Raw genomic sequence first — 15,667 nt, 5'->3', positions numbered from 1 at the left:
ATACTATTATCATTTGATACAGTCAGTGTATAAATTTATCTTCATATTTACTTTCCTTTTTCCAGCATTTTTTTCATCACACTTCTTCCTTCTGGGTTCAATATCTTTCTTCCCAAATATGTGCTTTAGAAGGTCCTTCAGAAGATTTTTGGTGATAAACTCTCTCATATCTAGGATCTCCCCTTGTTTCTCCTCTAACAACTACTTAAACCTGCCCCCATGCTCCCTATATCCCACTTTATCTCTCTGGGGACACTTACTATGTTTATTGTAAATTCTTGATCCTCTGGTCCATTAACTGTCTTCCTCAGGTGCAATCATCTACACCTCAGAGTGAGGACTGGCAGGGGCCAGGGAGATGGAGTGCTCAGGGGCCAAGCCATCCCCTGTACGTGTTATTATCACTGTCACTGGTGTTTTCTATCCTGCAATGGCAACAGGAAAGGCAGTGACCCATCAAGGACAATGTGAGGGAGACTCAAGGATGCCACGTAATCCTCTCCCCAGCCTGCCCCCTATCCGTGGCTCCTGCACTCCCCTGATGCAGTATTCTACCCACCCCTCACACCTCCAGGACCCTACCACCTTCTACATCCCCAGGGGGTCCTCACAGTTTTTATCATTTAAAAACAATCCATATCTTGCTGAATCTGTGGCATCTCCAAGGCTCAGTTTGGGGGAGGGATCCAGCATCTGGCCTTATTTTTTCATCTTGTCAGATATCAGGCTGTGTGTTTGGGTTTGTGTGTTCCCAGAATATCTATTCACACACATCTCCCCCAGTCAGTCATGAGCTCCCTGAGAATAGAGGTCATGTCTGTTAAGCCCTTGAACCCTCACATCTGACACAGACCTTGACACATCATAAGGAGATGGGGGAGCAGAGTTCTTAGGAGAGCCCCAGGTCTGCCACTGACTAACTCCAGGATTTCAGGAAGGTTAGTTTACTTCTCTATGTTTCAGATTTCTTGTCTATAAAATGAGAATTAGGTGAGAACATGCATATAAAATAGTTAACTTAATGTTTGACCCATAGGAAGCTCTCAACAAATGATAGTTATTACTATACAATACTCAGAAATGTTTGTTAATTAAATAAATCCTATATTGAGTGTCTACTACATGAAGAGAGCACTGTGAGGCCTTGGGGATGTTTAGAATATGTGTCAAGATTTCTGCCCTAAATAATTTGCAATATTTTCAGAGACTAGGCTCATGACACAAGTAAGCAGTAATACACACACGGGTTCTAATAAAAGACTGAAGCTATTATCAATGGGTCCATGGGGTTGAGGAGATAAGAGTCCTAAGTTCTCATCCCATCTGGTCACTCTCTTTCTCTGTGATATGACTTTGTCCTGTTCTACTTTGGGCCTCTTTTTCTCCCACTGGCAAAATGAGAAGCTGGATCCCAAGCATGACAATCTGAGCTCATACAAATCCACTGAATTAATCTCTAACTCTTCTGCAGCTCCTTACAGGGATAAAGTACTAGATCAAACCAGGATAAGTGATGAGTGAGTGTGTCCATTAGGTTCCCTACAGGAAACAGATGGCTCAACCAGAGGGTTAATTGTTGGGAATTTAATGAAGGTCTATTTACAGAGGTGTGGGCAGGTGTAGAGGAACCAACATGGTATAGTGAAGTCTTGAGGGACAAGACTTTAGCATCCCTGTCCCCTCAAGGGAGGTACTAGTGAGAGTTATAGCCATGGGAGAGGGGCTGCCTGACAGGGAGGGAAGCAATGAATACCCCAGCCTCCAACCCCAGCCCTCCGTTTCTTGCTGGAGTCTTCCATTGGCTGAACACAAACTGAAGCCATGGGACAAGGGAGCCCAGGTGACGCAGTCCATAACGTCAGACTCCTGGGACACAGAGCAAGGCAGAGGATGGACTGGGGAGAGTCACGGAGAGGGTGGGGGAAAAAAAGAGAATAACTGGCTCAGTGAGTGAGAATCAATTTATTAAATGCCTACTATGTTCCAGAAACTGTGCTGTACACACACTGGGTCTTTCATTCCCTTAATAACCCTGTAAGATGATATCCTTGCCCAGCCTACAGATAGGAAACTAAGGCAGAGAACAAATATACCTGCCCAAAGTCACATACTGAGTGAACGACAGAGCTGGGACTTGAACCTGGATCTATGTGGCACGAAGGCCCCTGCCCTTTCCAGCACATCATGGCATCACCCTAAAGCCATGTGAGGCCATGTGTGAGGGCTGCTGGGCTGAGAGACAGGAGCAGTGCCTGACTCCAGGACTAGGTCTGAGCTCTTTCTCCCTTGACAGAGATGTCCTCTGTGAAAGCCAGAACTTTCCCATCAATTGCACTGTCATTTGGGCCTTGTTTCTTTTTAAAGCAAAAAGTGGATCAGAAATGGTCTCATTTGATGGTCTGCTTTCCAACTGTTGCTTTTTTAATCAACCCAAACCTCAGCTCTGGGGTCATAAGAGGATCATATGTTTCTTGTATTTCTTTAGCATCCTAATCAGGTCCCAGTCAGCTCTGTAACACATTCCCAACTCCCACAGCCCCCCACAAAGCCACAGCAAACCCCCGAAGAGGCCTGTCACCCACACAGAGCTTTACAACCTTCCAAAGTCTCCACTCAGGCTCCCAGGATCCACATCACCCTACACACACCCAGCACGAAGTCCGACACACCAGACACTCCCATGCAGGGCACACACAGCCCGCACAAGCACACGCATAGGTATCACAGACACGCGTGCTCACACAGACCCACCCACACTCTGACTCACAGACACACAAGGCAACACCCACTCTCACACACATTCACCTCGAGTAATAAAACCCAGAAACCAGAGCCGCAGGCCCTGGAGCCAAATCTTCAGACTCCCTGAAGGGTAGCACGGAGGCAGGCCTCGCCCATCTCTGAGCCCCGAGGACACAGTCTTCCGCCTGGTCTTTGAGGTAGAGAGACTTACAAGTTTAATGGTGGCTTTAATCACCTTTCATTATAGACATTTTGGGGTCATGTTTTTCTGAACAAAAACGGAGTCTATTTCCTTTTGAAAATTCTAAATAAACATCCACGGGGGTTTCATAGCTTCCCAGAATAAAGGTTTTGCTCTGATGAGAAAAGCTGCAACGCCACCTCCATTCTCCAAGTGCCCCTGTGACCAGCGGTGCCCCACAGAGGGTCAGGGCTCAGCCTGTGCGCTGCCGGGATCACGGCACTCATCGCTCTGTGTCATGGATGAGCTCTTCAGGAGCACGGTCCAGAACTTATTTGGCCAAAAAGAGAAGGAGGCCCAGAGGGGGACGCAGCTGCCAAGGTCAGCCAGGCACTCTGTGAGGGCAGTGCTGTCAGATTTGGGGTGCAGGACCCTGAGGTGTGCCGAGATTTCATGTTTGGGGAGGCGATGCTGAAGATTTCTCTGAGTGTCCTCATCTCTAAAACAGGGATCAGAACGGTGGTTATATCGGAGTGCAAATGTGATATATGTGTTGCATCAGGCGCATAATAAGGGCTCACAAAGCAAGCACGCACGCTCACATGCACAGCCGGCGTGACTTTTTAGTTTGAGAAGTAACGTGGCTTCCTGACAGATTTTAAGAGCAGGGGTCTGGGTTGTGGCCCCGCCCAGGCGTGACCACAGAGCCCAGGAAGAACGTCGGTGAGTGCCCAGGGAGGGTCGTCATGGGCCCGAGCTGGCCACTCGTCCCTGGGCTCCCCGCACCCCAGGCCCGGCTCCTCTGCACTTCTGGAGTCAAGCTGCTGAAATGACTGTCCATCTTGGGGCCTTATGGGCACCGTCAGGTTTATAATGGCTTGATTTTAACGACCTCGGCTGTCGGGTCTACAGGCAGGGACTCCGGGGCTGGGAGAGTGTCTGTTGCCCAGAGCACGGCCAGGTAATATGGGCCAAGTCAGGAGGAAAGAGACAAACCAGGGTTCTGCCCCAAGGAGGGCAGGTGGGTGAGAGCATCAGACACTTGTCATGTGACACCGTAACAGCAACTGTGACAGTGCTGGCCTGTGTTTTCTGTATCAGTGCCATTAAGGGCTGCACGGGCTGTGGACTAGCCATCACCTGGGAGCGGGTGAGAAATGCAGATGATTTACCCCAGACCTGCCAGATCAGGATTTGTGGGGCTGGGACACAGTAGTTTGTTTTAACAAGCCCTCCAGGGGATGCACACTAGCGTTTCAGGACCATTGTTCTATATTATCTCCTTTATCCCTATTTTCCAAAAGAAGAAACTGAGGCTTAAATAGATTAAGGTCTTAAAGCTAGAGAAGTAACAGAAACAACACTCCAATACGGATATAACTGACTCTTCCCTCTCCCTTGGGTAATGTTGAGTTCCTTGGCTTAAAGGTGGGCAAGTGGGAGCTGGTCACCCTTACTTGCGGTAGGCCCTCCTGCCTAAGTGGTCACCAGTGGCCTTGGCATCTGGCCTGTGACTTGGAGTCTAAACTCTAAGCTTAACCAGGGAAGTCCACCGTCGGTGAGTTGGGAAGTGATGAAGACTGGGTGGACAGGCGTGCAGAGGACAGAAGTGGACCCACTGGGAGCCCCTGCCAGCTGCCCCAAGCTGTGCCTTCCCTGGTGCTCCTCTCCCTGGCAGATCTCCTGCTCCTGCTCAGATGCCAGGGGTGAAGCTCATGCCCTGGGCCAGCACACCAGAGCTACCCAAGAGCATGGCTGCTCTGGCTCTTTTCTCTGTGCCCAGGGCCTAGCTCGGGGCCTGGCACCAAGTGCGTACTCCGTGAAGCTGCATGGTCAAGTAAAGCAGTGACTGGCTAAATGGCTAAGGAAGACATCATGGAAGGCCCTGCAGACCTTAAGTGGCATAAATATGTGGAGAAGTGGGAGGTAGTGGGAAAGGTGCTCCTGGTGAAAGCTGCAGCCTGGGGAAAGGCAGTGTGAGACTGCAGAGGGTGTTGTTGCAGCTTCTCTCAAGTGCTTACAAGATAAGAAATTCAAAGGTAGATTTGGCAGCCATGGGGAAGGCCCGCACTACCAAAAGGTGGAGCAGGAGGGTGGGGTTGATTCTACAGGTGCTGGGGAGCCATGGAGGGCATTAGAACAGGGAAGCGGTGGGATCATATGGAGTCTTGGGCTGGAGAGGGACGGAGCAGCAGCTCCTGTATCCCGAAGCCTATCCTGCACCAAGCGCTGTGCCTGCTCCCTGCCCAAGGACCACCCATTTTAGAGCTGAGGCTCAGGGTGTCCAGCTCAAGGGAGCACAGCTAGGAAGAGGTGAAGCAAAATTCACACCCAGCTCTGTCCGACTCCAGAGCCCAGGCTCTCACTCCTCCCCTACTGCCCCATCACTGAGTTGCCTCCAAAGGCAGGCTCCTGGGCACCCGGCTTCAAGATCATTGGAAAGCAGAGGTTTCATGCCTTCTGCCTGGAGTGAGAAGTCAGTGCTGGAACCCCAGCACTCATGGACACTCCCAGGCTGTGAGCCTCTTGGGGTGGGCTGGGTGGCGGGGGGGCCGGGCTGTATGGTGGAAGCAGGCGGTGGACATGCCCAGGAAAGGAAGGTCTGGGGCATGGAGCAGCAGAGGCGGGCTGAGAAGTGAAGCATGTCCCCAGAGCCCTTGGCAGGACGGCGGCTGCAGGCGCTCTACTGTCCTGACGCTGAGCTCTGAGGCCTGGACTTCCAGAGCCACTCTGTTCCTGACGGGCAGAGCCACCTCTGCTTCCCTGCCCGGGAAGGGGCGGGCGGGCGTCCACTGCGGAGGAGCCAGGAGCGTGGGGTCAGGGGAAGCTGGTTTCCGCCTGTCAGAGGGACCAGAGACCTCAATGATTTCCTGGATTCCACGAGACAAAGAGACGTGAGAGAAGAAGAGAGACAGACCGAGAGCCACGGAGACGGAGGACAAGCGAGGGGCCCGCAGAGACGGCCGGGAGAGGCTCGGAGGTACGCGCCGTCCGCACTGCGCCCCACGCCGCTCGGCCGCGCGGCAAACTGGAAACAGCTGCGGAGGTTTTGGGTTTCCGCCCGGCCTCCCCCTGGCCCCTGGCTCGGGCCCACCCGAGCAGTTCCTCTTAATCCCGCTCTCTCTCGGGAAGCTGCGCTGTGAAAATCCTCGGCCCTGCCCGGGCAGGTCAGCCGTGGGCTGGCGGCGGCACGCCGGGTGGGAGGGCGCCGGCGGCTGCTGCTCCCCGGCCGCCCGGCCCTTCCGTGAGCGGCCGGCTCCACCGCGCTCCTGCCCGCGGGGCCTCCACTGCCTCATCCCATAGCCAGGCTGATCGTGCCTCCCACGCCGGGGTCAGGGGGTCCTTGTGAGGGTTTGATGGAAAGTGCCCCAGGCGTTCCCTGGCACCTGGCGGGTGCTCCCAGAACCTTCGCTGGTCCCTTTCTTGCTATGATGCGCCACCCCCAGGGGGCGCCTTTTTCTAATTGGCACAAAGATATTTTAAGGCCAGTGGTGGCTTTGCCTCCTCTTCTCGCTCACTCTCCGAGCTCAGTCCCCTGGAACACAGACCCAGCGGGCTTCCCCCAGAGGGCATGACTCACCACTCCAGCTCATCACGCACTTCTTGAGGCCCTACTGTGTGCCGTCCTGCGCTGGATCCCGCTCAGTGCCTGCCCTCAGGAGCTCAGAGACATAATCTTGTTCAACTGGGTCACAGGGCTTTGCCTCTGGAGTTTGGAGGTCAGATAAGCCTCATTGTCCATTCTGAGCTCAAGACGAGAAGGCATCCAGGTTAATCCATCGTCCAGAGAGGGCAAGGGGCTTCCGCAAGGTCACACAGCAGGTCTGTGACAGAGCTGGGCCTCTGGGCCATGCCTCCTGCCCTCCAGTCAAGGCTTTGTTTTGTTTTGTTTTGTTATGAGCACTGAGCCGTCTCCTTCACTCAGAGAGCCAAATTGGGATTGAAGTGCCTGCCTCAGCCAACAGCCAGGGCTGCCGCCAGCTCCAGAAGTCACTCACTTGGCGAGGCTTTCTGGAGTCCCTTTGCCCCCGCCCTGGACACTGCTACACGGCCGGAGCAGCACAGGTTGGGGCAGCACACGTGGTGGGCAGAGCCCCCAGCCGGGAGGCAGCACCACAGGGTCGACTAGGGCCCCCGTGTCCCTGCTGCGGACTGAGGTCAGCGTTAGTCCAGGAGGGAGGACCTCTGAGGGCCTTGACAGCCCTGACACGCTGACCCCTCACCTCCGGCCCTCAACCCCCCAGCACCTTCCTGCCGCCCACATCAAATGAGTCTGTGCAGAACACCGCCTGTCAGAGAGAACGGGGTCCCCAGAGAGCAGGTCTGCTCCTCCAGACCTCCCTCCCTCTGTATCGCTCCTGGGTGTGCACACACAGCACAGAATCTCACAACACCCCACACGAGGTGACACACACGTGCACATTCACCTCACACACACACGCACAATCACTGCACAGTTTCGTGCTTGTGCACGTGTGGTCTCACGCAATCTCCCACTCACCTATACTCAGTGTCACACACGTCCTCTTGTTCACACACACAACCTCACGCTCTTACACACCTCTCCTGAGTGCCCCCCATTTGTCTCACTCTCCCTGGGTGCCCATGGCCAGCACAGCTAAGGGTGACCCTGGCAGCCTCTCCCTGCCATCCGCCCGGATTCCAACAGTGCCCGCGGCCTGCTCCTGCCTGGCCTTCTCCTCTCCGCAGGGGCCGGCCTGGTGGGGATGGCTCCAGGGGGACGTGTGGCAGCAGGGCGTGTGGCTAAGCAGGCCGGTCCCAGGCGAGATGCGGGCCCGCTGCTTCACAGCTCCCGGAACAGGAGCTCATGGTTCCTCCACAGGCCGAAGGCTGGTGGCGTTCTTATAGTTGTCACCCACGCCCCCCTCCATCCCGCCCTGCCCAGCAACCTGCCAGCGACCCCCCAGCAGAAAAGAGAAATCATCCGCATACCTCCCCCCAGCCCTGCCTTAGACTCACACCGGCCAGTCCTCACTCATACCAGGGGGTCCCTCCCAAAACCTGCTCTGAGCATGTCACCCCTGCATCAAATGCCATTCCTGGCTTCCCTTCTGTTGCTGGGAAAACCCAACTCCCTCTCCTGGATTCCATGCCTGACCCAGCCTCCTGCTTCTGCCTCAGGTGAGGCAGTCACCGCCCGCATTTCACACACACACACACACACACACACACACTTTCAAAAGCAGATTTATCATGAGGTTGGTGATCTAAGTCTCAGGATCCCGCACTCGCACCGTCCTCTAAGGTGCTCTTTTCTGGGGACACGGGAGGGAGGCAGCGGCCCCAGCCACACACAAGAAGCCCTGGGCTCAGTGTCTCCACCTCAACACTGAGGATAACCCACCACGCGCGGCCTGCCTGCCTTACAGAGCTGGTGTGAGGGTGTAGTGATGGCCTTTTGGAAACTGTAAAGTGCTGTGCATGTGGAGGCATCACTTATTATGAGCAGCTGCTAGTAAGAACTTGTCCCTTAGACAGTCTCTCCCACGGGCCCTGGGCCAGAGCAAGGACCCCGAAAGAGCCCAGGCTCTGCCGTTCCCTCGCTGGGTGACTTCAGGCGGGCTCGTCCTCCTTTACACTCAGGTTCTCAGTTTCCTAACCACTAGAGTAGCAGGATGGGCTTGGATGAGCTGTACTCTTCCTCCCATTTCTCACCGTTGAGGGGTCCAGGGATCCATGTTGCAGGTAAGCGAGCCATAGGAGCTCAGAGAATCCACTCACAAATTCACACCTCGCTTCCCGCGCGAGGCCACTGAACTATTCAGCCGCAGACAGCAACTGTCCACCCCACGCCCCCTCCATGTGCAGGCTGGGGGCCAGGCACTGAAGCTGTAGCAAATGAACATGGTGGACACCATCCCTGCCCATGACAGCTTACAGTCTATCAGGCAAGAAGAGAAACTGAAGAAGTAAATTACCAGTGGTGCACAGAGTATCATGAAAAAGCGCAGAAAGCGACTGGAGATTGTAACAGGCAGATCTCTCCCGTGTTGGGGGGTCAGGGGAGCCCCCGCCCCCAGCCTCCCCATGGCCCTGGAAAAATTATGTTCAAGGAGACCTGAAAGTGAATAGATGACTTAGGTAGGGGGAGAAGTAGGAGGGAAAAAATCCAGAAACCGCAGAGAAGGGCTGCGTGGCTGGAGATGGTGAGGATGAAGGAGTGATGGAGGGGATGCAACTAGACTCCTAGCTGTGGAGGTGGGAAGCTGAGGGAGAGCCCATGCGCTGGGCTCTGTTTCTCCATGAAGAGGAGGTCAGGGCGTCTGCTGGGACGGTTCAGGTTGGAACAGTGCGCTAGGACTGCAGCCTGCCTATGGGCCACTGAACCATGTAGAGTGCTCCATTAAACTCTTTGCTTTCTACTCCCTCCCAGGCCCTGTACTGGGCACTGGAGCTCATGTGGGAAGTTCTCTAAAGACTCTTCTCTGCTTGTTTGTTTTCTTTTGTGGGAGCAAGATTGGAGGTCTGGCCCCTTCAGGAACGCAAGGCAGTAAAACGGCCCACCATGTGCAGTTGTACAGGTTGTTCACTGTCCAAGACACCCTGCCAAGGGGCTGAGTGGAGGCTGAAATTCAGCTCTTGTTCTGCTCCCCAAGCTATGTGCTCTGCCATGAGGCTGTGTCTTCTGCGGGGAAAAAAGAGGGCTCCTCTTTCTAATTTGCACAGAGATACCATCCACTCTCCATCAGCTGAACTATGAGCACCCTGGGCTGCGCCTGGGGCACTTTTTCTAATTCTCACAAGGTGTGTGGGCACCACCAGCTTTGGGAGTGAGTCAAGAAAGCTGAGATGTGCCTCCTTTTCAAAGATTCTAAGGAATGAGAAGGTTGGGCATCAAGGCAGCTCAGCATCTCCCCCAGGAGAGAGGTGTAAGCACAGGCTGGAGGTTTTTCATAGAAAGAAAGCTAGTTGGTACCCAGGATGAAGGTCAAAGAAATATGAGCCTGAGAAATCCTCCAGTTTAGAGTCCTTACTGTTAAAACTAGGAGGGACCACTAGGCCATCTTATTCCAGCCCCCCATTTTTCATGTGAGACATCAGAGGACAAGAGGAGTCGTGTGGTTTCCCTGGAGTCACACAGCGGTATTCAAGACAGTGCTAGGCCTCCCAACTCCCACAACTGAGTTTCTCCACCACACCCCTGCCTGGCCCATCCCAGGGAATCCTCATTTGAGCCCCTCAGGACAGGGGTAAGGCCCATCTCTTCCAGGGTCCCCAGTACAGGCACACACACTCATTAACACATAGGCACGCACACACGCACACGCACGCATGATTTTGGTGGCCTGGTGGTTGCCTCCAGCGTAGGACAAGGGCCAGGCTCCCTGTTCACCAGACTGTAAATCTTGGTGCCACTGAGTGGGCTCCAGAACCTTCTACACCACCCCCTAAGGAATTGAAACTCGATTTTGTTCTTATCTAAATATGTTCCTGTGCCTTATCTCACAGGAAACAAATTAGCACCCGTCCCAGGAGGCTGAGGGGCCCAGGGGACATGCTGAGCTTCCCAAGGCAACACTTCCAAAACATGGGGGTCCCAAGGGAGGGAAAGGATGAGACAGCCTCAGGCTTCTCACAGGCCGCCAGCTCCCACCACCACCTCCTCCTTTCCCCAAACTGGACCCACACCGGTTCTCAGCGGAAGTATGATTAATTGGGAAGGGATGCGTCAACTCAATGGGAGACCTGCAAGTTTACAGATGGGCTTCTTTCTTGTTCTTGCTGTCACTGGTGTTTTTAAGCCATGATTTTTCTCCATCTCAGCCATTTTTCTCCATTCTCTTTATTTCTTTATCTCTACATTTCAGCATGTCTGGGAGGCTGGAAGAAAGAGGCCACTGCTAGTCAGGGTCACCTAACCCACAGCAGATGAGACGCTGCCAACATATTGGCATGTAAGGAGGAACACCAAAATAGTGCATATGTGACTTATTCTTTTTTAACCTTTTTGTTGTAAAATAACAGGAAACTACACAAAAACAGACAGTTCAGTGAATCATTATAAGGTGAACACACCTGATCTTAGCAAGATCAAGAAATGGAACGGTGCCAGCGGCCCCAGGAGCCCCTCTGAGTGTCTCATCCCAATCACAATTCTCTCTCTTCCCCAAAACTAACCAAAATCTTCACTTTTATAATTATCACTTTCTTGTTTTTCCTTATAATTTTATCACTCAAATGTACATCCTTAGACACTGTCATTTAGTTGTGCCCATTTTCTATATTTGGCATATCCCTTAGGTCTCTCCTAATCCCCAGCTTTCCACCTCCATCTCTTACCTTTCCTGAAAATTTATCTGCTGAGGAACCCTGGCTCTCTGACCTACAGAGGGTCCACACTCTGGAGTCTGCTGATTGAATACTCATGGTGCCATTCACCATGTGTATTTGTCCTTTGCCTTTCCTTCAAATCTGTGGCTGGATCCAGAGAGTAGATCAGGCTCCGGCTCCAACCTCTTTGGCAAGATGACAGGTGGGCTGTGCTGTTTCACCAGAAGCATATAAAGTCTGGCTGTGTCTCTTTCTGGGATTGTTAGCACCCACTGATGCTTAGTGCCGAGATCCATTCATTTGTTGGATATTACAAAATGGTGGGTGATACCAGACTCTGTCCTTTTATTGTAAATTCATTAGTTGGAACACTATTATTATGATCTATTAATAATTCCCGTCATTCAAGGTCATGGGTTTGGGTCCTTGAGGGGTGGGTGTCTCAGGGTTGGGAGAAGGGCAATGGTGTGACATGTTTAATCTTGAAATCCCTTTAGTAGCTTAGGATACGAGTCCTGGAAGCACCACAAAGGTGAAGTCCACTCCACCTACCCACCTAGAACAGGAATCCCCTCTGCAGCCTCCCTAATAGTTGGCTGTTCAGCCCCTGCTTGCATACCTCATGGATCAGGAAGCTCACTACTTCCCAAGTCAAACCATCCCGTTCTTGCCAAAATCCGGCTCTAAGAGGGTCCATCCTCATGCTTTAGAACTGCCTCCATGCGCCCTCCCACAGGGGTCCCGCAGGGCAGGTCTGCTCCCTCTACCAGGGAATGGCCCTTCAAAGACTCCTCCTCCAGGAAGTCTTCCCAGCTGCTCCTCTCCCTCTTCCTCCTCTTCTGGCTGTAATTTCACATAAGATCCAAAGCTTTGGTGCTGTGATTGATGTTTGCTCAAAATTCCAAAGCAGGCTTATCTACAATTTTCAAAAGGCTGATGCTCATTTGGAGGCAATCGGGCCCAAGTGTCAAACACTAATGCTTCATCTCCCAGTCCGGTCTCACCACAACCTTGCTGCTGACCACAGCAAAAAAAAAAAGCTCATGGGCCAGTCTTTCATTGTTTAACCCCCTCCACATCCACACCAAGAAGCCACATTTCACAGACACCCAGATATGAGACAGCAGAGATGGACAAGGCAGCCAAACTACCTCTTCTCCTGGCGCTTGACACAACCAGACAACATGAATCAAAAATAAAATCATTCCAACACACACACAAAAGGGGTCAAATTGTAAATGAAAGTTGCTTTTGAAAGGGAGGTCTTAAAGCCATCATCTTCCCTTATCCTCTTGGGGCCCCCAGTGTCCCCCTCAGTTAGTGACATCACCTTCCACCCAGACTCTCCAACGCATAACCTGAGTCATCCCCAAACCTTCCCTTGCTCTCAGCCCCACATTCAGTTACTCACCAAATCCAGCCACTAGGTACGAGGAACGTCTCTGCAAACACCGTCTAGTCTACACTTTTCCACTTGCTTTGCACCAGCTCTCCCACCAACATAGAATGCACTATCGATCACCCATCAATACCTCTGTTAACACAAGCCTCCCCAGCCTTCAAAGCTCGGTCCACAGCCACCACCCAAGCACCTATCCTGGATCCTGACCCCCTTCAAAAGCAACCCTCTCTCCAGCAGACTCTCAGGGCTGGATTTATGGAATAAATGAGCAGATTCACTAATTCTGGAAACATTTCTTACGCCCCCTTATGTGCCAGACACAATCCTAGGCACTGAGGATCTAATAATAAAAGCAACAGACAAAATCCCAGTTTATTATAGTCAGCAGAGTCAGACAACGAGAAAAACAAATAAGTAAATTAGATATAGCATATTAAGAAGGTGCTATGGAGAAAAATAAAACAGGGGAAGGGCTTCTCCTGTGTTGGGGGAGAGAATGAGGGACCTCTCCACCAATGTGACATCAGAGAAAAAGACTTGAAGGAGGGAAGGAGGTGGACCTCTGCAGGTATCTGGGCAAATGAATGAAAGAGGAAATGAATGAGTGAACAAATGAACAAATAATTCACTGAACACAGTGACTAATGAATGAGGGACTCACTGAATGAGTCAATGAACGAGTGGACAAGAAGGTGGGGATTGCGTCTAGTTTATCTGTTGTAACGAAGTGAAGCGAAGTGAAGTGAAGTGGTCAAACGACACAGGCTGGAGAGAAGCCACCGGCTATTTCTGTGACTTCTTAGAGCCCATTTAGGAGCTTGAAAATGTGTCTAATGAACTTGTGGAGTGGTTTCAAGGGCCTCCCTTCTTTTTAGAGGTCTCCAAGGGTTCTGCAGGCTACACTCAACGCGCTCACAGCCACGGGGGCTTGGCTATGCTGACAGCGTGGGACGAGGGAGTACCTCCTTGGAGGAGAGCACAGGGCAAGGCTGCAGAGCTGGGTCCAGCTCCGGCTCCGGCTGGTCTCAGTGTCTATCTGAAAAATACTCCCAGCTCGCTCCTCCTCAGAATGGGGATGTAGGCCCCCCACGTGCCCTACCCGGGCAGCCATGCTGTAAGGTGCACCAAGGACCAGGAAAGGGACGGTGCTGCGGGGCTCGTTTCTTCCATCCCAAGGCGAGGTGTGACGATGCACGTTGGTGGGGCTCCCCATCGACGGCAGGAGGATTATTACTTAAGCTGGGCAGGGTCTAGAGTGAATATGAAGGATTCTGCCTCTGCACATCCTTGCCTGGTCAGAATTTTGTCAATAAGGACATAAAGGGCAGGCTGGAGACACAGAGGGAAGCCCAGAGTTGCAGAGAGAGGAGCGGGGATGTGGGATGGCAGAATCAAAGGCACAGAGCAAGGACTAGGGTGTGGTGTGTCACGGGCTCAGCACCAGCCATACGAGGGCAGAGCAGGGCAGCACAGGACAGGGAGAGCATTCCCACCCCCAGGGAGGACAGTCATCTGGAGACAGGATAGCACAGGGCTTACAACTGGGGGCTTTGAAGTCGGACAAACACAGATTCATATCCAAGCTTTGTGGCTTTGAGTGAGCTACTTAACCTCTCCGAGCTTCAGCTTTCTCTAAAACGGGTACAGTGATGAGTAACAGACGATCAAATGAGACAACATTTATAAAGCACTGAGCATAATACTGGCGCACAGCAAACATTCAGTAGATGATACTCATCATCATTAACATATTCTAATATATTATTGATAATACTAGCATACTGTTTGTTAATAAATAACAAGATATACTATATTACAATGTTAATAATTATCTGAGTCAGCAATGTGTCGGGGCTGACTAAAAAGAGCTAATGTGAGCCCAGACTAAACAGAGGTCAAGTAGGTGCAGAAGAAGGAGGGACTGGACTGGCTTTCCTTTGAGCTGGTTGGTTAGATCCCAGTTGATGGACTGTGTCCAGTCCTGGCCTGCCCCTTGGCAGAACAGAGATAACTGGGATGGATGCAGAGGAAGCAGCTGGGATGTGAGGGGCTGGAAACCCATCCCGTGGGGAGTGGGTGCTGCTCAGACAGCAGGAGAGGAAGCTGCACCCATCCTCATCACCCCACAATCTCTAGGGCTGGCCCAGAGCAGATGAGACTGAAGCACCAGGTTGGGTGTCAGAGGGCAGATCTGGGGCTGGGGACAGAGAGAGAGCTACAAGGAGGCAAGTTTCAGCTCTGTGTGAGGAAGAACTTTCCTTCAGGTCAATGAGACCACTTCCCAGGGACCAGCTCTGTAGGGAGAGCGCTCCCCAACACCACAGCTATGTCAAAAGATGCTGAGACAAGCCCTGCCTTACCAAGAGGGGGCTCTCCCCAGGAGAGAGGTTGGTCTCCATCAACACTTAGCCTGACCTGACGGTCTCTGACTCATGACACATCTGCCCTTGTTGGAATCTTGGGAGTATAGACATTACTCATCCATCCAACCATTCATGAATTCATCCATTTATTCATTCCTATATGTCTGTGGTCAGTGCCAAGGATATAGCAAGCATCAGCTCTGCCTTCCTGGGGTTTACATTCCAGAGCAGCGGCTCTCACACTCGTATATGAATTATTCCAGACGGGACAATTTGAATAGCCACCTGCAAAAGAATGTACTTGGATCCTTACTTCACATAATATACAAAAATTAACTCAAATTGGATGAAAGGCCTAAATGTAAAAGCCAAAACTGTAAAACTCTTAGAAGAAAGCATAAGGTAAATCCTCATGACCTTGGATTTGTCAGTGGTTTCTCAGATATGAAACCAAAAGCACAAGCAACAAAAGAAAAAATAAAAGACGTCATCAAAATATAAAACTTTTGTGCTTCAAAGGACACCAACAAAAGTGAAAAGACAGCCCACAGAATGGGAGAAAATATTTGAAAATCATATAATTGCTAAGGCACTTGTATCTAGAACACATAAAGAACACTTGAGGGAATCCCCTGGCAGTCCAGTGGTTAGGGCTCCGTGCTTTCAGCCATGGCCCACCCGGGTTCA

The sequence above is a fragment of the Balaenoptera musculus genome, chromosome 1 (genome assembly GCF_009873245.2).
Source record: "Balaenoptera musculus isolate JJ_BM4_2016_0621 chromosome 1, mBalMus1.pri.v3, whole genome shotgun sequence".
Taxonomy (NCBI): domain Eukaryota; kingdom Metazoa; phylum Chordata; class Mammalia; order Artiodactyla; family Balaenopteridae; genus Balaenoptera; species Balaenoptera musculus.
This window is presented reverse-complemented; position numbering follows the sequence as displayed.